Raw genomic sequence first — 23,570 nt, forward strand, 5'->3', positions numbered from 1 at the left:
GACTTGACCCTAACCTAGAGTGAAGGTGGTTTCTACCGCTTAGTACCAGACATTTATGCTATGTCTTCCAGTGTAGTGCCAGACATTTCTACTTAAATGCTAGACCTAGATGTACCTTCAAGTCTATATGTCAGAGGTAGTTCTCGCTCTGTTTCATTCCTAGCGAGCATTTTGCCATATAGCCAGTCCCCAAGCCACAGTCCTGGCACACTTCCTCAGCCACTCCCTTCCCCACAGCATCAGAGGTACACTTCTTAAAGCGTTCTTCTTCATCACCTGTGACGTCACTCTCCAGCAGGTTTCTAACTTTGAGGAGCAAACCAATGGTTGAGAACACAGACTTGGACGTGTCCCCTACCTTCCAGCTGTGTGAACCACCACCGGAAATGGCATTAGAAAACGCTGACAGGTACCATGTTGGTTGAGTCACTCACAGTTTACCGCAGAGTTTCCCAAACTTCAGCCATTCCCACGCCGCCCACACACTGCCTGTTGCCACCTGCACTATTATTTACTTAATATTTCTGAATCAGCTCGCTCTTTAAAACTTTAATTTATGTAAAAAGTCACCGTGACTATGCCAGCTAAATATGCTGTAAATAATGGTGTCTGAATTTGAAGGCTGTAGCCCAGAGTGTGTGGTGAGCAAGTGGTGAGGCTTGCATGCAGGTGTGTGTGTGTGTGTGTGTGTGTGTGTGTGTGTGTGTGTGTGTGTGATGTGTGCCCTGCCTTTCTCCTCGACTGGACCAGCCGGATTGGGTTGAAAAGAGAAACCTCCTCTCTGCCCCTCCTGTTTTTCATTGCTTTTGCCGTGGACCCTCCGTGGGATTCAGGATCATTAAGGAATGTACCGATCTCAGTGCGGCTGGTCCTACATCCCATCCTGAAATACTTAGTGGACATAGTGGCCTAGAAGATGCCCAAAAGCACATTTTCCCAACTTTGTCCAATAAGAAACTCAAATCCAAATTTTCAGGGGAACCGAGTCAGATATTAGATTCCTCTTTTTTTTTTTTCTGTTTTCTTTTTCCCTTTAGTCTTGTTGTGATTGTGCGCTTTCGAATATACTTATATTATGCACAGAGACCAATAAGTTTCAGTTAGACCAGTAAGTCAATAGTTCAGTAAGATTTTTTTTTTGACTTTACAGTGGTAGGAACGTATACTCACATAACCATTCTGGTTTCTCTTCCAGTACAGCATCCAGTAGACTACACAAGCCGTTCGGCTTTTAGCTCGGGCTTTGTGAGATCGGTTTACCTCACCGTAGGCTACGGCGAATGCCAAGAGCATGTTCGAGGTTGCCAAGGCTAAGCTCTTAGGTTTGGTACACTCACTGCATTTTCTACTTACATTGTTTTTAGCTTAGTTTTTAGCTTACACTGGGGTTATCTGGAGGGAACCCGGTGCAGCGTGGTTGGTAAATTACCTCTGTGGACACGGGGTAAAATGCCAGCATCCTAAGTCTGGTTTCTGTGGCATGCAAATCACTTTCGTACTTTCTCGAGGTTGAGAAACCATACATCGAACCATCACAATGCAGAAGTTTCTTTTTTTTTTTTTTTTTTTTTTTTTTCGGAGCTGGGGACCGAACCCAGGGCCTTGCGCTTCCTAGGCAAGCGCTCTGCCACTGAGCCAAATCCCCAACCCCAATGCAGAAGTTTCTACATGTGTGTTCTCTGTGTCACACCTCATTCTTGGTGCTAAACCAGGTATAGACTAATTACTTAAGCTGACACACGTGTTGTTTGGAATGAGTAGACGTCCACTGTGGTAGGCGGATGGGAGCCTCCCCCCGTGGGAATCCTTGAAGGAGATTGGGAATGCATTGTGCCATTCCAGGCTGTGTGCATCTCCACTGTGCTGTCTTTAGGTTAATAGTGACCTGAGAGAAACTGAGGCAGGCAGTAGAAGGCCTTGTGCTAGACAGCATAACTCCCAGAAGGAGGAGGATTAGGATGCTCAAAGAGCATGCCCGGAGTGTGCGGCGAGGGCAAATTCTAAGTTGTGCGGGGTTATTTTGAAGTAAGGTTGAACATAATTATTCCTTATGTGTTGACTTGGAGCGTGAGGCAGTTGATGCCTGGGGCCACAGTCCTCCATGTGACCATTGTCCAAAAGCCATGCCCTAACCGAAAGCTACACTTTAGCACCTAAAATGTTTGTATTTGTGTGTAGGGGCCGGGGTGGGGTCAGAAGTCCCTTGTAAATCTATTGTGATCATCATGAAGGCCGGACTTGACTTCAGTCAGCAGTGTACTATTTTAATCTCACTAATTGGAGCAGGTGCCCTCTGTTTGAGGATGAATCACTGGCTGGCATGGATCTCCATTTCTCTGACAGTGTGAGGCCCATTCAGTCAGAGCCGATGATTGTTTTGGCACCAGGCAAAGGGCTTGTGAGCCCAGTGAAAGAGCAACAAGGGAGTCTGAGGAAACAGAAGGAACTCGACAGCCGCGTGCATCTCAGGGTCTGACTGTGGAGCGCAGCAGTACTGACGGCCGTGGCTCACTGTAGCATGGCCAGTGGCCGGGGCAAAGCACTCACATGTGATCTTCTGAATGAGGAGAGGGCCTCTAGTTGAGAAGCGTGCCTCTGTTGACCCTCCCAGGTGAGATGCCTTGCTTCAGGAGGATCGTGTGTTGTCCTAGGGTTCTCATGAGCTCATCTTCAGGCATAGGGAAGGGGCATGCCCTGTGTGACTCAGGCAGAAACACCTTAAGACGTGTCTAATGAAAGCAAGAGATGACCTGAGATTGTGAACTTCTCCAGCTTTACCTTGACAGTAAGTGTGTGTGTCAGGTGCTTCGTCACCGAGATAAAGCACCTGACATTAGCTGTGTAACTGAAGGGAAGACTGATTTTGCTTGGTTTGAGTCTGTAGTCTTTGGTTCCATTGATTCTGGGTTTATGTTGAGGCAGAACTTCATGGCAGTGGGAATGGGTGGCGAAGAGGACTCACTTAATGGTGGGCAACAAACAAACAGGAGGAGGGGCTAGGGGCCAGTGACAACATCCAAGTGACTTAATTCCTCTTGCCAAACTATTTCTCCTAAAGCAGTGGTTCTCAACCTGTGAGTCTAGCTAGATCCCTTCAGGGGCATTGAGCAACCCTGCCCTAGTTAGGGTTTTATTGCTATGAAGAGGCACCATGACCAAGGCAACTCTTATAAAGGACAACATTTCACTGGTGTAGTGGTATTTGATTAATCCACTCAATCTCCTGGCAGCAGCAGTGTGAGTTCCTCGATACTGCCCCAATGTCGTGGATTCTTGACTGAAACACACACACACACACACACACACACACACACACACACACCCCACAGCCTTATATTTAATATGCCTTAAGCAGTTCAGTGGTGGGGGCCACTCCCAAACCTCCATGTGGCTAGCATACTCTCTGCTCCGATATTCCTGAATTATTAATTGCTAAAACCTATATTCCGTCCTGGCTGTGCCAGCCTACAGCCCTCCCGGGCCACGATCCCCAACTCTTACATGTTGGCTATCTCTCTGTCCTGACTTCTCACAGCTGATCTTTTTGCTTCCCCATCATGACAGTTCTTAGGGCATATTAAATATGGTGCTGTGTGTGTGTGAGTGTGCGCGCGCGCGTGCGCGCGCACGTGCGTGTTTCGTTCGTGAATCCACAAAACTGGGGCAATAGCAAGGAACCCTGCTTCTGGGACGGTAGAGAGCATTAGTGAAGCACCACTGCAGATGGCGTCCCCATGTTGAGCGCCACTTGTTGCTGGAATTTTCAATCCTAATAAGCCATATAAAAACCGTACAGTCCAGTTATTATAATTATAAACTGTGTGCCTGGATAGGGCAGATCTAGCACTATTCTAACTTACTCCCTAGCTATGAGACCTTTTGCTACTTACAGTTTCTCCTGGCCATGTGGTTCTAATCCATCTTGGCTTTCTCTTCCTCTTCCTCCTGTTCTTTCTCCTCCTCTCTCCTCCTCTATCCTCTCTCCTCCCTTCTCATTCTCCTTTCTCCACTTGTCCCAACTCGCTAAGACCTCCCATCCCACCTTTCCCTCCCACTGCCCAATCACAGGTCTAAACTTTATTGACCAGTTAAAATGGGGAAGAAGTTCACATGCATTCACCCGGGTACATGATTGACTGCTCCCTCGAGGAAGCAGAATTAACGTCAGGGCAACCCACGACAAATTGGGCCTGGCTTACAGTTTCAGAGGTTCATAGAGGAAACCATGGCAGCATGCAGGCAGGTATGATGCTGGAGAAGGTGCTGATGATTCTATACCTCGATCTGCAGTAACCAAAGAGGAGACTAGATTCCACAGTGGGCAGAGCTTAAGCACAGGAGACCTCAACCCCACCCCCACAGTGACACACTTCCTCCGACAAGGCCACACCTAATAGTGCCACTCCCCATGGACCAAGCATTTAAACACATGGGGCCATACCTATTCAAACAATCAATGACCCTTACCCAAGGGTCGCCTAAGATCATTGGAAAACAGATATTTATTTACATTATGATTTGTAACAGCAGCAAAATGATAGTTTCGAAGTAGCAACGAAAATAATTTTACGGTTAGGGTCACCACAACAGGAGAAACTGCGTTAAAGGGTCACAACAACAGGAAGGTTGAGAACCATTGTCCTGAAGGTTCCAGAGGGTTCCCAAATAGCCCCACTAGCTAGGATGCCAAGCAGTTAACAGTGAGTGAGCATCAGATATTCAAACTGATAGTGTATGTTCATAGTAATCTTTCAGTGTATGAGCACAGAATCCCAACTGCTTAACCTGGTCCCCAGAGTCTCTCAAATAACACCAGTCCTTCAGTCAGTTCAGCACTTGGCCTGACTCCTTTCACAGAGGACGACCAGTTCCTCCATTGCTGTGGACACCCATCCCGTACTCTCTAGGGATGTGGTGTGTCCTCTTCACCTGGGCTTGGAGCCTTGATACATGGATGAGACTTTGTAAATGTTGAATGAGTCAGTACAAATGATGTTTCAGGGAACGGCAAGATGGGACTGTGCCCAGGACCAGCCTCTGCCTGGAGAGGGGTTCTGAGAAAGGGGGTCTAGGAGTGGTGAAACAAACACCTCAAAGCCAAATCGTAGGTCCAAGCTGACGGCCTGTATTTGCTGGAAGCAGCTTTTCAGATTGTGCTTCTCTCTCTCTCTCTCTCTCTCTCTCTCTCTCTCTCTCTCTCTCTCTCTGTGTATGTGTGTCTGTGTGTCTGTGTGTCTGTGTGTCTGTGTGCATGCCGACAGCGCACAAGCCAATGAGCAACCATTTATAGACCCACCAGGAATACATTATTGAGCCAAGGCTCACATCCTCAAACACAAAAGTTTTCACAGGAGTTTGGTTCCTACTGACATGCTAGTTCAAACTGATAGCTTGTTTTTTTGTTTTTTGTTTTTTGTTTTTTGTTTTTCCCGGAGCTGGGGACCGAACCCAGGGCCTTGTGCTTCCTAGGTAAGCGCTCTACCACTGAGCTAAATCTCCAGCCCCCTGATAGCTTGTTTTAACTTTTTTTTCCCCCGTCATAAATGTCGTATTTGAAAGTTTTAAACTTTGTGCAGTGTTTGGTTTTTACAGGAAACTGCTGGAACAGTATCCTCTAAGCCACTTTCCCCAGATGGTTAAGTCTTACCGAACTAGAAACACAACAGGTTGATTGTGTCTTCATAGACTCAGAGCAAGCATTTGTCTGTGTGTGAGCCCCCTGTTTATCAATTCTAGCCACGCGCACACTCAACTTGAGAGCGGATTTGCTGGAGCCTTCTATTAGGGAAGTTGCCATGTGCATGCGTTTCCCCAGTCTTGTCTTTCCTGACTTCATCCATTTCTCTTACCATGTAACATCCGCAAATGGGCACCTTTGAAACAAAGCCTGCTCGTTGTTCCATGGTCTCCCTGGCTAGAAGTCTGGGTGCATGACAACCATATCCCCTGAGAGTTTCATCAGCCTGAAATCAAAGTGTCAGCCAGGACAGAAGTCTCAAGGGAGACCATACCAGTCTGGTTCCTTTCGCAAGCTCTCTGGTTGTTCACAAAATGATGCTTTCTTGCAACTCTAGGACAGAGGCCCTCAGAGCCTGTCTGCCATTCCCTGCCACATGGCCCTTTCACAGCCTGGCAGCTTGCTTCTTCAAGACCTACAGTTTCCAGTCCATTGCCTCTCTCACCTCTCATCCTCTTTTTGAGCACACTTGATGAGGCCAGGCCCAACACGCACTACATTTTGATTAAAGTCAGCTGACTAGGAGCCATCATCGTGTGTGGGGAATTCCTTCCCTTCGACACAGGAGATAGCCCAACCTAGGCACAGGTGTAAGGTCCTGTCTTGCTCTCAAGTCTTGCAGTATCCAGGGTGGGAGGGATCCTATCTTGGAGACTGTCTTAGAATTCTGCTCATGGTCTGATTTATGCTCTGCGAGGATGGGAGGAGCATAGATAGAGCCAACACAGAGAAAACACATAGTAACATGTATAGGACATACCTAGAAAGCACTGGGCAGTAGTAGCAGGCCGTGCCCTGCAGACATTTGGACGTGCCTAGGCTTGGAGGCTCCTCAGAACAGTCTTCGAGCTCACACAAGCCCAGGATGCATATGTTCACCTCATGCGTTGTATGATTTTCATTTTCCTGCATTCGGGTTTTGGAACTAGGTGGAATCTCTTGGCTGCTTTTCATATGTTCCAACACTATTTTTTTTGCATAGTTACCTGTTTTTAAAAATATACTGCTTCCCATATGGACTGAACTTTTATTAGTTTATCTTTTTCCCCTCTTTTCTTGAGTTTTAAAGCTAATGAACTCAGCTGGTGGCAATTCTGATGCATTCATTCTGAATCTTTATTCCCCTCTCCCCACCTCCTCCTGCCCCTGAGGAGTTGAAATGTGCATTTTGAGAACTCCAGTTCATGCATTTGGAATTTCCAGGCAGGCACAATTCCAGTATCCTTTACAATGAGAGGCTAAAAGAGGGGGTTGGGGATAGTGAAGATCTGTGCACCTGTGACTACAGATGGCTCAGTGGGTAGAAGTTCTTGATGCACAAATCTGAGGACCTGAATTTAATCCTTGGGACCCAGAAGGGGAAGAAACAAAGCCTGACCTCTGACCTACAAACTAATAAGCGACAAAACAAAAATGACTTCTTATCAAGGTCCTGCCGTGATAAAGTGCTGGACAGGTATAATAGCACATTCCTGCGATCCCAGCATTGGAGATGCAGAGGCAGGAGAATTGCTGCCAGTTTGAAGCCTACTTGGTCCACATGACAAGTTTCAGTCCAACCAGGGCAGCATGGTTAAGACCCTGTCTCCCACCAGTAAAGCAAACCTGACAAAAACCATTTAAAGAAGTAAGACTCATCGTGGCTCATGGTTTGAGAGGACACAGTCTTTCCAGGCTTGGAAGGCGTGGCAGAAGGAAAAGCTTGGTCCGTGGCAGGAGCCTGGGGCAGCAGTTTGTTCCGATCATAAACCAGGAAGCAGAGAGCTTGGGCTAGAAGTGGAGCTAGCCTTGTCTCAGCCCTGTCTCCCAGCTATGGATTCATCTACTTTCCACTAGGTCCCACCACCACTTAGAGGCTCCTTCCGCAGCCTCACGGTACAGCACCTCCCGTTAGTGACCAAGTGTTCAAACATGATCCCGTGCAGCCATTTCACACCCAAGCCGTAAGAAGTTCATTTAGCCCTTGCAGGCATTACAAGACTTCAGATCTGGAGGTGATACACTGTTTCTTACCTTGTTCTTCTTTTCTGTTCCCTGCACCTGGCAAACCTCGGAGGTTGTTCCGCCCACCTGTGATGATCCTTGAGCCTTCTGCCTGCCTTTATCTCTATGTTTGAGGCAAGGTCAAGTTGAAACTGTTGTCCGTGCCCAGAAACTAACATTAACATTCCATTACCAGGCCCAGGAGTGTAATCAGGGTTGGGGGGGGGAGTGTGTTTATCGTGCACGCTTTCATTTTGGAAAAGGTTCCGGGTGTGCCAAAGGTCCCTTACAAGCAAATCACCATATAGCATTTGCTATACAAAGCCGACAAGAACTTCCTCCTGTGCTGGACAGGTAAGGGGCTCACTGAACTGGTGCACCAAGGTTACAGCAAGTGCCTTCCTTCTTTTCCCTGCTCCCAAGGGACAACTGGGGACACTTTCTCATTCCCTGTCATTCTCTAACACCTACAAATGCCCTGCTGTCTGGGAGGTACCCAATCCTACTGTTGAGGGATGCTTTGGACAGCAACAGTTTGATAAACTGTAAGACACAGTGGAAAGATGAAGCAGCTACTTCTGAAGACGAAAACAATTTTGTTTCCTTATACTTGGGCATTTCAGAAATTCCAGACATTTTGTCAGTAGATTCTCCTCTGAAGTAATTGCTTCTTAGTTTATTTGCACAACAGCCTAAGATAAGTAGGACTGTTTTGTTTTTTTTTTTTTCTTTAAAGGACAGCAAACTTATTAAACTCTCACCGGATTTTAATTTTCCAGCGCTTATGATTGCTTCGCTTGTTGAATTTAATTTAAGGCTGAAGTCAGGGCCCCCGTGGATATAAATGCAGTGATATCGTATTCTAGAATTCTGAGGAGATGAAATGGCCTGTCAGAAACCTCAGCTATGGTGCAGAGAGAAGAGAACAATCTGAATCTGCTGAGGAGCATATCAAACAGTGGTTTCCATTAAATAGTATGTTGGCAGAATTATTCATGGGAACTAAATCCTTCAGATTCGGAAGAGGGGAGGGTCGCTTGGAAAAAAGTAAGATCCCTATGTTCCTAACTTCCGCTTGAAACTCTACCAATCTCTTTCCTTGTTTGCATCAGATTCTGGTTACTCACAGCCCCAGGTGCAGCTGTGTGGGTGTGGCCTCTCCTCCACTTAGTCCCAGGTCTCCGTCCCTCAAGTTCTGCATTGCCCTCATGCATATCTTCATCCATTGGATGGATTCATTAACAACATACTGTGTTTGTATTGTACTATCATTCGTACAAATAGTATCTCCTGAAACTTACTTTTTTTCAGCATTGTGGACTGTGTGTGTGTGTGTGTATATGTGTGTGTGTGTGTGTGTGTGTGTGTGTTTGTGTGAGAGAGAGAGAGAGAGAGAGAGAGAGAGAGAGAGAGACTTCCCCCACTTTCATCCCCTCCCCCTCTTTAAACTGCTGTGCATTACTTCAGTACACAGCAGAGAAGGGAACAGAGTGTGTGCACAGCAGTTCTAATGACAAGCAACGATGTCCGTTAGTTCTGAGGTTTTTATCCATAGGAGAGAGCCTCTGGAGAACATACCTCAGAGGAGGAGGGCTAAGGCAGAAGAAAAAGAACATCTTCAGCCTTACAGCCCACTCTTGAGAGCTTATTATAATTATATTTATTTATTGGGTGGACATTGTGTGGAAGGACAACTCTTCCGCTACCCTGTGGGTCCCAGAGATTGAACTTTTTACCTGCAGAGCCATCCTGCCAGTCAACCACCCATTCTTCAGTAGCTTCCCCAACTCTTATACTAAGTGGTGGCTTTTAAACAGTTTTTCATATCTTTAACAGGAATTTTTTATATCTGTAGGTTGTGTGCCCAGGTATTGGATAGTATTTATTTCAAACATATATATTTTAATCTTGCTCAAGAGCAAATATAGTTATTCTGAGTGTGCCAGGAGGCAATTTTCAGATCTCGTCAAGACTTCAGCTTCTCTCCCCCTGCCCCTGTTAATGTGTATAAAAGTTGATGCCAATATCTTAGTTATTGAGACATAACTCACGTAACTGAAATGGGTGGGTGTCCCCTATCTGAGTGTTTATGATAAAGTCAGAGCCTTGACATTTGTCAACCAGTTAGGGTACAACATATTTCCCACACTTCCAAAAGCACCCTCTTCACAGTCTTCTGGCTATCCTACCCTCTGGCAGACTTTTGACCTTTGACCTCAGCTTTTCTAGACCGCAGTGATACAGTTGCACCCCCACGTCCCATCCCTCCACCCCCGCCATGCTGCCTTTTATTTAATTTAGCATCATGCTTTTGTTACTCCTCCCTGTAATACCACTGGCCTCCAGGATCTCAGGGCATAGCCCAGGACGGCCTTTAACCTCACTGCCCGACCTCAGCCTCCTGCCTGCTGGTTTCCTCCATGCAGTGCCCACCCCCACACCTTTTTCTCTTTTTCTTTCTCTTTTTTTAAAAAAGTTTTTTTTGGATATTTTATTTATTTACATTTCAAATGTTATTCCCTTTCCCAATTTCCCCTACGGAACCCCCAATCCCATCCCCCTACCCCTGCTTCTATGAGGATGCTCCCCCTCCCACCCATCCACCACCTCACTGCCCTGGCACTCCCCTATGCTGGGGCATCCAGCCTTCACAGGACCAAGGGCCTCTCCTCCCATTAATGTCAGATGAAGCCATCCTCTGCTACATATGCAGCTGGAGCCATAGGTCCCTCCATGTGTACTCTTTGGTTGGTGGTTTAGTCCCTGGGAGCTCTGGGGAAGTCCGGTTGGTTGATATTGTTGTTCTTCCTATGTGGTTGCAAACCCCTTCAGCTCCTTCAGTCCTTTCTCTAACTCCTCCATGGGGGTCCCCATGCTCAGTCCAATGTTGGTGGCGAGCATCCGCCCCTGTGTTCGTCAGGCTCTGCGTTACGTAAGCATGGACAGAAATGAAGGATGGCGAAGAGCTCTGGCGCGTGGTTGAATTGTTTTCTGAGGAACGCCGCAACACTAGGAAGAGATATGTATGGGAGGGATGGTTCATAATCCTGTTCATTAGGTATTTTGTTTTCAGACATTTTGATACTTCAGAATGCACAAAGCACACATTAAATATAATTGTGCACATTGTGTGAGAGAGCAGAGCCGTATTCTGTCTTAGCCTAACTAATCTACTGCACGTGGTCTGGTACAGTAGTGCAGCTGCAAGTCAGAGGCCATGATGTCAACAGGGCTGTGATAACCATTGGACCTCCCTCCTGAGATCCCGAGAGCTCGACCACCCTCCCCTCCCCCACCTCCTCATCTTTACATCGACTTCCTACTATATGTCTAAACTGTCCCTTCTCTCAAGGGCACCTTCATATTGGATTGGGACCCAGCCTGGCTTATCCTTTTAAAAGCTTTATCTTGATATAGTGGAATTCTGACACACTGGGGATTAGGACTCCAGTGATGTTTGTTTTGTTTGTTTGTTGAGACAGGATCTCACCATGTAGCCCTGGCTGGCCTGGAACGCTCTTTGCAGACCAGGCTAGACACGAGGTTACAGGGGCTCACCTGCCTCTGCCTCCTGAGCATTTCCCTAGGAAGTTATAGCAAAGGCCCAAGAAGTAAACAAAACACCCAGACTTCCATTACCCAGCAGTCATTGGGGCTTACAACTAGGTTTCTGGGTCACTGCTCTTGAGATGTGTGGGAAGTTCTGCCTATTGGTCGGAAGCACTTGGAATTACCAAATTAGGCTCCAGTTGGAGCCTTTCCACGTAACAGTGTGATCTCGGCCACGGCGTTTAACCCACTTGGGCTTCAGGTCTTCATCCACGTCATGGGTATCATTTTATCTACTTGGTATTGCTGTCAGAATTGCCTTCACCACACGAAGCCTTTGCTGACATCAGTGTAAAAATATTTACTGACATGTCAAGAGGTCTTGCTTATGGACTGACTGAAGAAGTTGGCAAAATGTCTCTACGAGATCACTTTTGTTTATAAAACGGCACCCTGCAAACAAGATCTTCTTAGTGCAGTGGCTCAGATAAGCGTTCTGTGCCAGCGCTGCAGTACAGCATATGTACTTTCTTAATGGAATTTTGAGCAACGTGTATTAAGGGACGTCTCCCTGGACCTTGATGTACACTTAGAGGAGCAGAAGAAACCACATCTGTAATGCCGTAGCTGCCTGGCTAATACCTCATTTGACTCCTGGTATGGGTCAGTGCTCATAGTTGGCAACCCAGGCTCATCCCCAAGAGTGGAACTCTGTGATTCTCCTCTGGTCCTCTTCTGAGACATGGGGGCACCACCACCACCACCACCACCACCACCACCACCACCACCACCACCACCACCATCATCATCATCATCACCTCATACATATGTTTATGGGTGTTTGGTCTGCATGTATATCTGTTCCCCACATGTGTGATAAATGACAGCAGAGGCCAGCAGTGGGCATCAGATCCCTTGGAACTAGTGCAAGCCACCACGTAGGTGCTGGGAGATAAACCCCGGATCCTCTGGAAGAACATCCAGGATCCGTCTCTTCAACTCAGTCAGGCTGTTTTCAAAGCAGTGTCCAGTCCCATCTTGGTAAGGCTAGCCCTCTTTGCAGGAGTGTCTCTTGTGTTCTGCGAGACATTCGTAGGGTGGAGAGCAAATGGTGCCAGTGTTTTCAAAGATCAAGTTATCTTTTTTTTTTTTTTTTTTTTTTGGTTCTTTTTTTCGGAGCTGGGGACCGAACCCAGGGCCTTGCACATCCTAGGTAAGCGCTCTACCACTGAGCTAAATCCCCAGCCCCAGGATCAAGTTATCTTTACTTAGCTGTTTAGTATGCATTCTGTATATGTGCACGTCTGTATTTTTTTTTTTTTTGCAGCCTTGTGCAAAAGGAAATGCTAAAACCTGGGTGTCCCAGGTTCTTTGACTTGACTTGGAAGAAAGATGCTGTGGGAAGGGATGAGTGAAGATGTTAATCGTCATGGCAACCAGCAGGTTTTTATAGTGGAACACTGCCTTCGTAACCCAAATCCGTCACCTTTTTTTTGCTAACTACCGAAAACAGACTGAGGCGAACTCAAGGAATTATAGTACCATCTCTCGGTGGGATGTTATTCGCTCTTTGGAACAGTCTCACAGTCATGCTGGTCCCTTCCTAGAGTCAGAATCTGAAGGGCACGTGTATTTTACATGTCCAGAGTCTTTCTAGGTCGTTATTAAGATGCTATCCGGCTCCGTCCCCAGTCTGATCTGTGGGGGATTTAGGATGAGGATCAGCGGCAGGCAGACATCACGTGTTCTGTGACACAGGTTCCTCCCTGGAAAAGTGTTCCATTCCCCACTCTGTAACATTTGTTTGCTTGTTCGTTTTGTGGTCTGACATTATCTGGTCTTGCTTCCCTACTGTCCATGAGGCTGAGATGCCTGGAATACCTCACTCCCATCAGACCTTGCGCATACAAATTCATAACCGCTGTTCAGTGCCTGAGAGCTGCTACAACATGGAGCCCTGGGAGCTCCTCTGGGAGCTCTGCTGAGGATTTTAGGGATGTGCTCACTATAAGAAAGCTTTGGGCAAACAGGCAGAGGTTAACTAGGGGAACTAGAGATCTTTTATTATACAAGGAAGGTGCTTGCTTCCGCAAGGAAGGTGCTTTTGTTGATAGACACTTGGAACAGAGAAACTGAAACTTCTGAGGTTGAAAAAGGCAGGTTGGGTGAGGATAACAAGGAGAGATAAATGGTATTAAAGTATTATACACATATCTGTGTGTGTGTGTGTGTGTGTGTGTGTGTGTGTGACATATGATATGGATATGACATGGTAAAATACATTAATCTGTATCATGATTCAATGTTTTGAAAGCACATCCTTGGTTGCTGGGTTGTTGAGAGGTTGTAAATGGCCCCGGGGAGGCCAGACCGGTGGGGAGTGGTTGTAGTGGCTTAGATTAGAGCGATGGCTGAGGAGGTGGTGAGTGTTCAGTTCTAAATCCAGCCTAGGTTAGAGTCCTCTGTCCGTGTGCAGGGAGCTCTGGGAGGTGGAGGGAGGGGACATTGCAGGGGCTTAGGAGACACCGGCCCAGCTTTTAAGTCCTAGTGCTTCTTACGACTGTACAAAATCATCTCAGTCCATTTTTGCACCAGACTCCTCATGCAAGAGGACCAGTTCCTCATAAGGATGAAGGGGCTGGTGTAAGCTGATGGGTGCAAAGGATCTTCTTCACTGATGACCTCTCTCCACTCACAGCTGGCTTGGGCACCCCTCCATCCAGCCTGTGCCAACCCTCACACCCTTTTATCTTGTGACTTATTTTGCTCAACCCCAAGGCATGAGGAATTGCTCCCCCCCCTGGTGCAAAATAGCTGTGCAGTGCATTAAAAAAAAATGGGCAGAAGTGAGAAAAAAGGGAAAGTTCACATTAAGGGTTCCCCGTGCAGATATTAGTATAATATTTGAGTTCACACCTCCAACAAGCCAGCAAGGTTTGTCTTCTCAGAGTTCAGTGTTTGAGTACATCAAACAATTAGTTAAGGCCTTGGCTATGGTTTTTATTTAAATAAGTCTAATTAAGGAAGGAATGTACTCTTATTTCCATATTTTTAAATTTTATCTCCTCTCCGCTTTTGGCTTGTAGAAATTATTTGTTCGAAGATGCTAATTGGCGGTTTTGGCTGGGTCTGCTTTAAGGATGAGTCTGAGTTTCTTCTTGTTGTTGAAAAGGCTTTGGTTAACTCTCCAAGGAAAATTTCCCTTAATCTTTTTGTGGTGACATTTTCAAACAAATTAAATAGGACAGTAATCATAAATCACAACTGATATGTCCTGTGGCCCAGGTCGATGCTCACAAAGGTAGTAACCACTTTACAACTGTTCTAAGCTTATTTAGTTGTTTTTGGTTTTTTTTTTAAGACTTATCTTTATTTATGTGCATGTTTGGGGCTCCGCATGTGCATGCAGTACCCACAGAGGTCAGAAGAGGGCATCAGATCCTTGGATCCACAGTTGTAAGATCCAGATGTGGTGCTGGGACTCAAACCCAGGTCCTCTGGACGAATGGCAAATACTCGTAACTGCTGGGCCCTCTCTCCAGCTCCTGCTGCTGAGTTTAAAGGCTTCCTTTACCCACACGGGCTGGCAGAAAGGCCCAATCCCAGCTTAGCTTTCCTCTGTCAAAATATGTATGCCTGTGATACCGTTGTTCACTGTGAAACCATTCCATCTTCGTGGGAACTGCTGTGTTCTTTATAGTTACAGCTGTGTTTATAGGTTGAACATCCCCTAGAACATCTGCTGACATCCAGACTTCCAGTGTCTCACAGTGGGACCTTGTTTGGAGGCAAAGGATTTATAGAGTAGCCAAGTTAAAATAAGGTTTTTTTTGAGTAGAGCAGAATCCAGCGTTGCTGGTGTCCTTATAAAAAGGGTAATTTGGACAAAGTGTCAGACCATGGTGTAGAGACCAGGCCATGGAGACCGAGGGTTTGGACCATGGGATGATCAGTCTCTGGTATCTTCAGAGGCACTCAACCCTTTCTACTCGTTGGTCTTGGTCCAGCCTCCAGAGCTGTCAGAAAAGGAATTTCTGCTGATTTAAACCACCGAGTTTGTGAAGCTTTGGTAAGGCAACTCCAGGAAATGGATATGGTCAGCTGTAGTGATTCCTTGTTTTAATTCTTTTTTTTTTTAACCATTGTGTGTGTGTGGTTTGTGTGTTGTGGAGGTGTTTGTGCCGTAGCACACTTGTGGGGGAGGTCAGGGGACAACACTGTGGAGTCAGTTCCTTTTCCGTCTTTATGTGGATTCCAGGGATCGAGCTCGGCATAAGGGTTGTGTTGCAAGCACCTTTACCTACTGTCTTAGGGCTTCATTACCGTGAGGAGGCACCATGACCAAGGCATCTCTTATTAAAGGCAAGCATTTAACTGGGGCTGGCTTACAGTTTCAGAGGTTCAGTCCATTGTCATCATGGCGGGAAGCATGACAGCATCCAGGCAGACATGGTGCTGGAGAAGGAGCTGAGAGCTCTACATCTTGATCTGAAGACAGACAGGAAGAGACCAAATTCCACACGAGGCAGAGTTTAATCATAGAAGGCCTCAAAGCCCACCCCCACAGCAACACATTTCCTCCACAAGGTCACACCCACTTAAATAAGGCCACACCTCCTCAAACAAGGCCACACCTCCTCAAACAAGGCCACACCTCCTCACACAAGGCCACACCTCCTCACACAAGGCCACACCTCCTCATCGTGTCATTCCCTGTGGGCCAAACATTTGAGCACATGTGTCTCTGGGGCCAAACCTATTCAAACCACCACACTCCCTGAGCTATATCTCACTGAGCCATTGCTCTCCTTATTGACCAACATGAACTGAAGTCTTAGCAGGACCTGGCCCCACTACAGGTAGAAATGTAAGCAGCCCTCACAGCCTGGGCAGTTCTTGGTTAGCAGATGGCTCTCTGTGGCCGGCCCCTCCACTGCACTTTATTATTTACCATCTAAGCAGATGCAACATTTTAATTTGCTGGTAGCAAATTCATGGGACCCCAGGCACAGGTCCATGGCTGACCCCGGTTTGCAGTAATAGCAATAGTTATCAGAAATAAGCAAGCAGCTTAGGGCTGGTGAGATGGTTCGCTAGGTAAAGGTGCTTGCTTTTTGACCTGAGTTGGATTCCCAGAACCCGGAAGTGGAAGGAGAGAACTTGACTCTTGCAAATTGCCCTGTGACCTCCACTTAAATGCTGTGGAGAGCACACCCACATACATACATACATACATACATACACCCACATACATACATACATACATACATACACACACACATACATACATACATGTGCACACATGCATAGGCACACATATATACACACAAACCAACACATGTAAAAAAGTTAAGATAAATAATTTTGGATTCATTGCAAGAGAGGAGGAGGAGTAAGAGGAAGAGTAAGAGGAGGAAGGATAGATGCAGCTCAGACTTTGGATCTGAGTTCAAGTCCAGTTTTTATGGCGACTCCAAAAAGCAAAGCAGCGCACTTAGGGTTAGGCCATCTTACAAGTTGGGTTATCTGTGTAGGACAACTAGGAGTAGAATTGCTAGGTCTCACAGCGATGCCGTGTTAACCCTCTGGGGGACTGCCAGGGTTTTCCAGAGTGGCTGAAGGTGTGTGTTCCCGCCAGTGTGTTTCGGTTATAGGTGGTGTCCCATTTCCTCCCCACGGCCCCTTGTCTCTTCTTGCCTGCTGAGTAGTATCTCATGGCAATTTTGTGCTGAATTAAAATTCTTCTTTCTGTGAAAGTTGTCGCTCTACATGTTAGTAGGCAAAATATCCATAATTAACAGTCTAGTACAGATGTGCATCCCGTGTCATCCTAGACACATGGGCAGGACGGTCAGTCATGATTCTCCCCTGGGGCAGCTGTGTCAGTCAGGATTCTCCCCTGGGGCAGCTGCGGCTTCGTGGGTGTGAGAGTAGAAAATGACCATCTCACCCCCATAGCCAGCCGGAAGCCCAAATGGAATCCATGCCCTCTTTCAAGACAAGCTGCCCGGAGCTGTGAATTCCCTCATAAAGAACAAGTGGCTGAACAGACACTCGGCTCCCAGAGCCGGAAATAAAGTTAGGGAATGAATGAACAACTCCAGCTTTGGGAGTCAGGCACAGTTGCCGCACGACAGCTTGAGGAAGCTTCTTAAGGCTGTCGGAACCTCCGTGCTAGTACCTCAGCCACGCGGTGAGATTCAAGATGCCCGGCTCGGGGCGGGCACTCAGCTAACATTACCTTCCTTTCCTTATATGCCGTTAGCATCTTTTCCCCCTCTACAGATTCAGTCCAGCTTCAGATATGGTGGAACACGGGATTGGTCGTGTTGTTTAGATATCTTCTCTTGGCAGAGAAATAATGAGCCCTTGGCAAATCCCGTGCTGGTGGAAATGGATATTGCAATTTGGTGGCTGCTGACTGACACACGTTTTCTAAACAGCTCTATTCAGTCTTGAGCAAGCTCACCTCGGAGCGGGGGAAATGGAAGATCCTGAAGAGCAGTTTTATCCTCTTTGCCGGGTATATATTTGGAAAAAAAAAAATCTTTGGGAAGCCCCAGCTTAATATTTTTTTTTAAATAAAATACTGACAAACTTTGGCTCAAGAGTTCAAACTACCCCATATGAAACTTTAGTGTTAGTGGACACAGAGGTGTCCGATCCTTCCAGAGCCTCTTTGCCTTGATTTTTGGTTCTTGGTTTGGGGATTTTTTGTTTGTTTGTTTCTTTGTTTGCTTGCTTGCTTGTTTCTAAGAAAATGCTAGTCTTCTGGTCACTGGGTCTTTTTTTTTTTTTTTTTTTTTTTAGCCCTGCAGAGAAGTCATAGTAACAGGCTTCATGTCTGATTGGGTTCCATGGTAACAAAGGGTTGTGACTTTATTAAAAGAGAGCAGAGCATGCCAAGAAAGATAAAAATCAGACCAGAGGAGATGCATGTGTTCCGAGGTCCTGGGGTGGAATCCGTTTGTCATCAGCCTCCCCGAGGAATGTGAGGCCCACAGCGCTGCCCACTGGGGGTCTAGGGGGCACAGGGGGCAGGGCTCTCTCTCTCTTTAAAACACATTCGCATGTTTGCTTTTCGTTCACTCATTCATCTTACCTTTAGTATCTTGCTGTATTAGGAAAAATCCAAACAGTTATGCGAAGAATTTAGGCAGGGAAGGATTCTGGTTTTAAAGGTAGAAAGGGATCTATGCCATCCTTTGTGGAACCCATCACAGCTGTAAACTGCGCGATCCATGTGGGAGGGCCAATTAGAGGCAATTATAACCAGAGTGAGCTCTCCCTGAGTCAAAGCTTGCTCCGTGCTTTCCAAGCTGGGGCTTGGGGGGTGGGGAGGAGCAGGGTGGTTCTCCTCCTCGTTCCCCAGTTAGAAATGCTGATTCCAGGCTACAGGCAGAGAGCCTCTAACAGGGTAGCCATCACTTTCTCTCCCAGCCACGACCACAAGGGGCTGGCAGTTGCTAGGACCAGAGCTGTTTGGCTCAAAGTACTAACACTATCTGAGAAAACGGTGAGAAGGCTGAATCAGCCTGTGCTCCTGCCTCACCCGGATTAACTTTGAGATGATGCTGTTATTTTCTTTGCTGAGGATATACGGTACTTTCCCCCCTTCATTCTGATACTGAAAGTGAAAGAAACTGGAGGGGAGGGTCAAATGGGACAGGTCACTGTGTCTGTCATCCTCCCAGCCGGAGGCACGTTCTGACCTGCATCCCGGAATCAGACTTTGTTAGTCACGTACCTACAGCTGCTTCACGGTGAATCAGAAACTTCACAGATACTCCGTGATTAACCATAGCAGGCAGTATTGGTCTGTGAGCAAAGGATTAGCTCACCACGTTCCAGGCCCCCAGCCATAGTTAATCAGTCCTTGGGGAAATTACGTAAGTCAGTCAGCCCTGGTTCCTTATTTCACAATGAACCTGACCTGAATGGATGCGTCCCAGACTTTCCTATGTATAACCTGGGCTCCAGCTTTGGACACGGAACCTACTAGAAATTCTGATTCACTGTCTGGGGTGGGGCAAGGAGGGTGAGAGGCCCCAGGTGATCTTATGAGTGGATGTTCTGGAAATACCACTCACCTGGCTCACTGATGTCAAACTAGTTGGAATAAACAGTGGAGGGAGAAGGGAAACTGTTGGGTATAGATTCCCATAGATCAGTAGCAACCAGGCTCAACAACAGGGCTCCACTTTCCCCGATCCCTTCCCGCCTCAAACAGCTCTCCTCCTTGCTTGCCCCCCAAGTCTCTAAGGAACCAGAAGCTGAAGAGAGGCCAGCTGGGTTGGTTCATTCCCAGTGGGTCACATTCCGGAGCAGTGCGACTCAGAACACTTACATTTCTGTTCGCAGAGCTCTCGGCTCTCTGTAGTGTTGTCCCCTTAGAAAAGTGTTCGCTAAGCGGTTACTTCCAGTGCGCACACAGGAGGCAGCTGCAGAGACGTCAGCATTACCTACGGAGGTTGTTTGAAAAGAGTGGATCCAAGCCCTAAAAATTCCATATGTCCCACCCAGAGCCCTGACTGATGTTTTTAGCATGAAGGGTTTTACAAGGAGTCATCCTTTTTAAGATTTAAAACTGAAGCTACAAGAAAGCAGCCCCACCCAGCCCTCCCGAGTACGGCTAACTTCAAGTTCAGACACACACGGTTAGCCTAAAGAAGATGACCACAAGGAGTCAACTTAGATAATGGAGGTAACGTACAACCCAGAGCCAGGGCCTTAGAGAGCAACTGGCCCATGCCAGAGAGCCTGAGTTTACTGGTTAAATGATTAACTGCTACAAGCCAACAGGGTTCAATGTGTGTCAACTCGGCACTCTTGGCTTGTGCCTAGGTTTTGTGTTTCCCGCCGAACAAAGATTAAATGACATCATTAAGTCATTATTATTACCTGAGCAAGCCTGAACTTTGAACAAACTTAACAGAAAAGGTGTACGTTACAGGGCTAGAAAGGTGGCTCAGAGATTAAGAGCGCTTGTCACTCTTCCAGAGGACCTGATTCAGTTCCTAGCACCTACGTGGTGACCCACAATCATCTGTAACTGCAGCTCCAGAAGATCCAATGCCTTCTCCTGGCATCTGTGGTGCTTGGACACATATCCAGGCAAAAACACCCATACTTGTAAGATAAAAATAAAACAATGCTAAAAGTATTTCTAAGTGTAAGCTTATTGGAAGTAATAAATTCCATAGCACCAAAGGTCTTAAGGGGAAAACTGGACTCTCTGCTCGGCCTGTCTCCCCCAGACCTGGGATATGGAGTTATGGTCACTATGCGTCGTTCTCTCTGCCCAAGTGCATCCAGCTGTTGTCTAACCACTTCTCCACTGACACGCGTACTACTTAACCTCGACCCACGATGCCACTCTTCAAGTTCTTTCCAGGACTTTGAGGTTCTTTATTTGTTTTTCCTGTACTTGTTTGGATTTATAATACTGTATTTTAAATCTATGTACTTTTTTCGGTAACTTCACATGGATTTAAACATTTTTTTGGGGGGGGGGCGGTGCTAAAGATCAAACCCAGGGTTTCTCACGTGTTAGAAAAGTGCCAAACTACCCAGATACAGCTTCTGTATCCTCCCCTGCCCACTCGCCCACCCCCAGCTGACCACACAGATAGACGAATTGCTAAAGTAAAAGTGTTTAGGCCCAGGACAGGTACGAATCATTGTCCTCCCAGAGCTGCCCCCCTCCTCCTCCCCCTCCCCCACCTTGGCTGCTGTCATGGCCGGCAAATGGCTGCCTGTGTCTGATTGTGCACGCGGAATCTGAGGCTTCATCCAAAGAGAGCCCTGCCTAAAAAGAATGTAGCGAGCTATGGGTAAGGAAAAAAGAAAAGTACGGTATGCCTACAGTGTTCTGGGGGAGAAGAGGAGAGAGAACCCAGCAGCAGGTGGCTGACTGAATTTGCAGAGAGAGGGCTTGAGGTGGCCGAGGGCATGGTTCCTGAGCCTCCTTCTTTTTTGTGGGACTGAGTCCCTGTGTCCTGCTAGTGGACAGACCGGCTTTGCAGTCTTAGCGTACAGATATGATGGCTTTCATCCCGATAAACTTGAGTTCTAAGTAACCCTACACTGAAAAATGGGTCTAATGCATCTGCCCTGTGTCGAGCAGCACAGGCCACTGCAGAGAAGCCCTCTGGCTTACTCCTCACTCTGAGTACCTGGCTGAGGGGCAGCTGCCGCTCTGCCCTCGCCTGCCCTCCCAAGGGCATTCCAAACCCTCCCTTACTAGCCCAGGAAAAGATTTGAAACCCGAGACATGGTCTCTGCTGGGCACACGTTACTTTCGTACTATCATAACGTTTAAAGATTTTAAGTCGACCCTCCTAAGTCAGGTCTGCAGCCGGCTACAGTGTTCATTTGAAGTTTTAAAAAGAAGCAGATGAGCCCAGCCCCCTCCAAAAAGTACGAGTTTCCGATAGAGCGTCCTATTGACTTGATTTTGTTTGAGGTGAGACCCGTTTGGCATCATTTATTATTTAGCACTGTTTAGACCCTGATTTAAACCTCCATACAACATCATGGTGCAGTTACACACAGACTGGGTTTTATCATACTGACAAGATTCTTTTTTCTAAACCCCATCATCCTTTTCTCCCCACCCCCAAACAGTTAAATCAATACCTCTGAAACCATCCAGCAATTTTAGGATCTTGGCATAGGAAATTTAACCTCAAAGGGCAGGAAACTCCTGGTTCCCCTGGACCATCCTGGCCCGGGCTTTTCATGAGACTTTGTGGCAGTTGGAATATTTGAGAATCCGTGAATACAAGGAAGGTCAGAAGGGATTTAAAGACGGTGACTGACAGCAAGAAAACCAGCGATCTGCTTGTATGAGTTAAGAACTCAAATTATAAAACGAAGCGCTTCATAATCTTGAAAGGGCAGGAGGAAAATACGAAACATCTCCTGTCTGCTGTGGTATCAGGGCCTTTTCTGAGCTTGTTAAATCTCGAGAGAAATTTCCTCAGCTAAAAGCAGAGTCTCAGAAAGGTTAATTTACTTGCCCAGGGTCACACAGTTACTAAGAGGCAAGGCAGGGGCTTGAGCAGATCTGCCAGGTTCTTGAAATCCATGCCCGTCCAGTGTTCCTCAGTCTTGCTGTCCAGAGCACCCACCATGACTCCTGTACTTAAGGGTCCAGGGAACCATCTCACATTCATCGTGTCTGAAGCTGAATCCTAGCCTACACTCCTCTGGCCTGTCATGTGGATGGCACTGTCCTGCCTCTGCCTCTCTAACGCCCACTCTGTCTTCTGATTCTGTCTGAGCTACCTGGAGTTAGGGTACTATCCGCTAGCTTTCACTGCCTTTGGCCTCTGATTCGCTGCACTAATGTAAGTTCTGACCTCTGATTTGCTGGGCTAATGTAACCTCGAATCCCCTCTTTCCATCCCCATCCCTCCTGTTCCAGGCTGCCAGGGGCCTGGCAGATGAACTCAACTTGATTTTAATGGAGCATTCAGGGTCGATCCCTAGGGCCTGGTATCACCATTCTTCTACTATCTCCGTCCCTTGTACCATATTTCTCAAAATTTGCATTTCTCTATGTAATAACCTGGAGCAACTTTGGACAAACAAACCTGTCTTTCTGCTTTAGAGGGAAATAAGCTAGCCCCTCCCCCTTGACAGCTCTTCCCTGGTGCTCCCTTGGTACCAAATCCTGTCAGCTATCAGTGACTGTCATTGTTTCTTCCTCTGTGGCCACTAGACAAGAAGGGGGCTGTACCCCTTTGCCTCTTCAGTTGTGCCTGACACTCGAGGCACCCAGAACATCTGTCTTGTAAAAGAATCAACAGAGGAAAAGGTCTCCTGACCCTGCATGTGGCCTGCACATTACTTCCATTTCTCTCCCTGTTCACTGAGTACCTGGTTTGCAGCTGTGTGTATGCATGTGTGCATGTGTACATGAGCTTGTATGTGTGTGCACATCCATTCTACTGCTTTGCATTTGCCCCACCATCCTGGATTTGTTCAGTGGAGCCTATTCCTTGTGGGTACTCAAGGGCACCAACCGGCCTAAATGTAGTTGTCCTGCACTCCCAGGGTTACAGGATAGCAGGCCTCTGCCCTAGTAGGCCTCCCTGCAGAGACAGGGAGGCTATGGCTTGGCCATCAGCACAAAGAGCCCATTTGTACAGCAGGGTGCTGAATACATTGTATTATTGCTGACAGTCATTCTGGGCACAGTACAGGGCGTGGAGTTTCCCCCGAGACCAACACAGGAATATCCAGAGATAGTGAGTGTCGATCTCCAAAGTCCAGAGTGAGTCATCACCAGTAGGTA

General features: G+C 47.0%; 1 protein-coding gene and 1 long non-coding RNA gene across 13 annotated transcripts in view; one reads left to right on the forward strand and one right to left on the reverse strand.

Annotated features, from left to right (window-relative positions):
- Positions 1–23,570, forward strand: part of Tmcc3 (transmembrane and coiled-coil domain family 3) — a 314,545-nt gene that overhangs the window by 252,305 nt on the left and 38,670 nt on the right.
- On the reverse strand, positions 14,147–19,175 carry LOC148004624 (uncharacterized). Its single transcript, XR_015625255.1, has 2 exons — positions 19,017–19,175; positions 14,147–15,757 (listed from the first exon to the last, which is right to left on the reverse strand). It is a non-coding gene; the product is annotated as an uncharacterized LOC148004624 (long non-coding RNA).

This window comes from Rattus norvegicus, chromosome 7, assembly GCF_021556685.1.
Source record: "Rattus norvegicus strain SHRSP/BbbUtx chromosome 7, alternate assembly SHRSP_T2T, whole genome shotgun sequence".
NCBI classification, from domain to species: domain Eukaryota; kingdom Metazoa; phylum Chordata; class Mammalia; order Rodentia; family Muridae; genus Rattus; species Rattus norvegicus.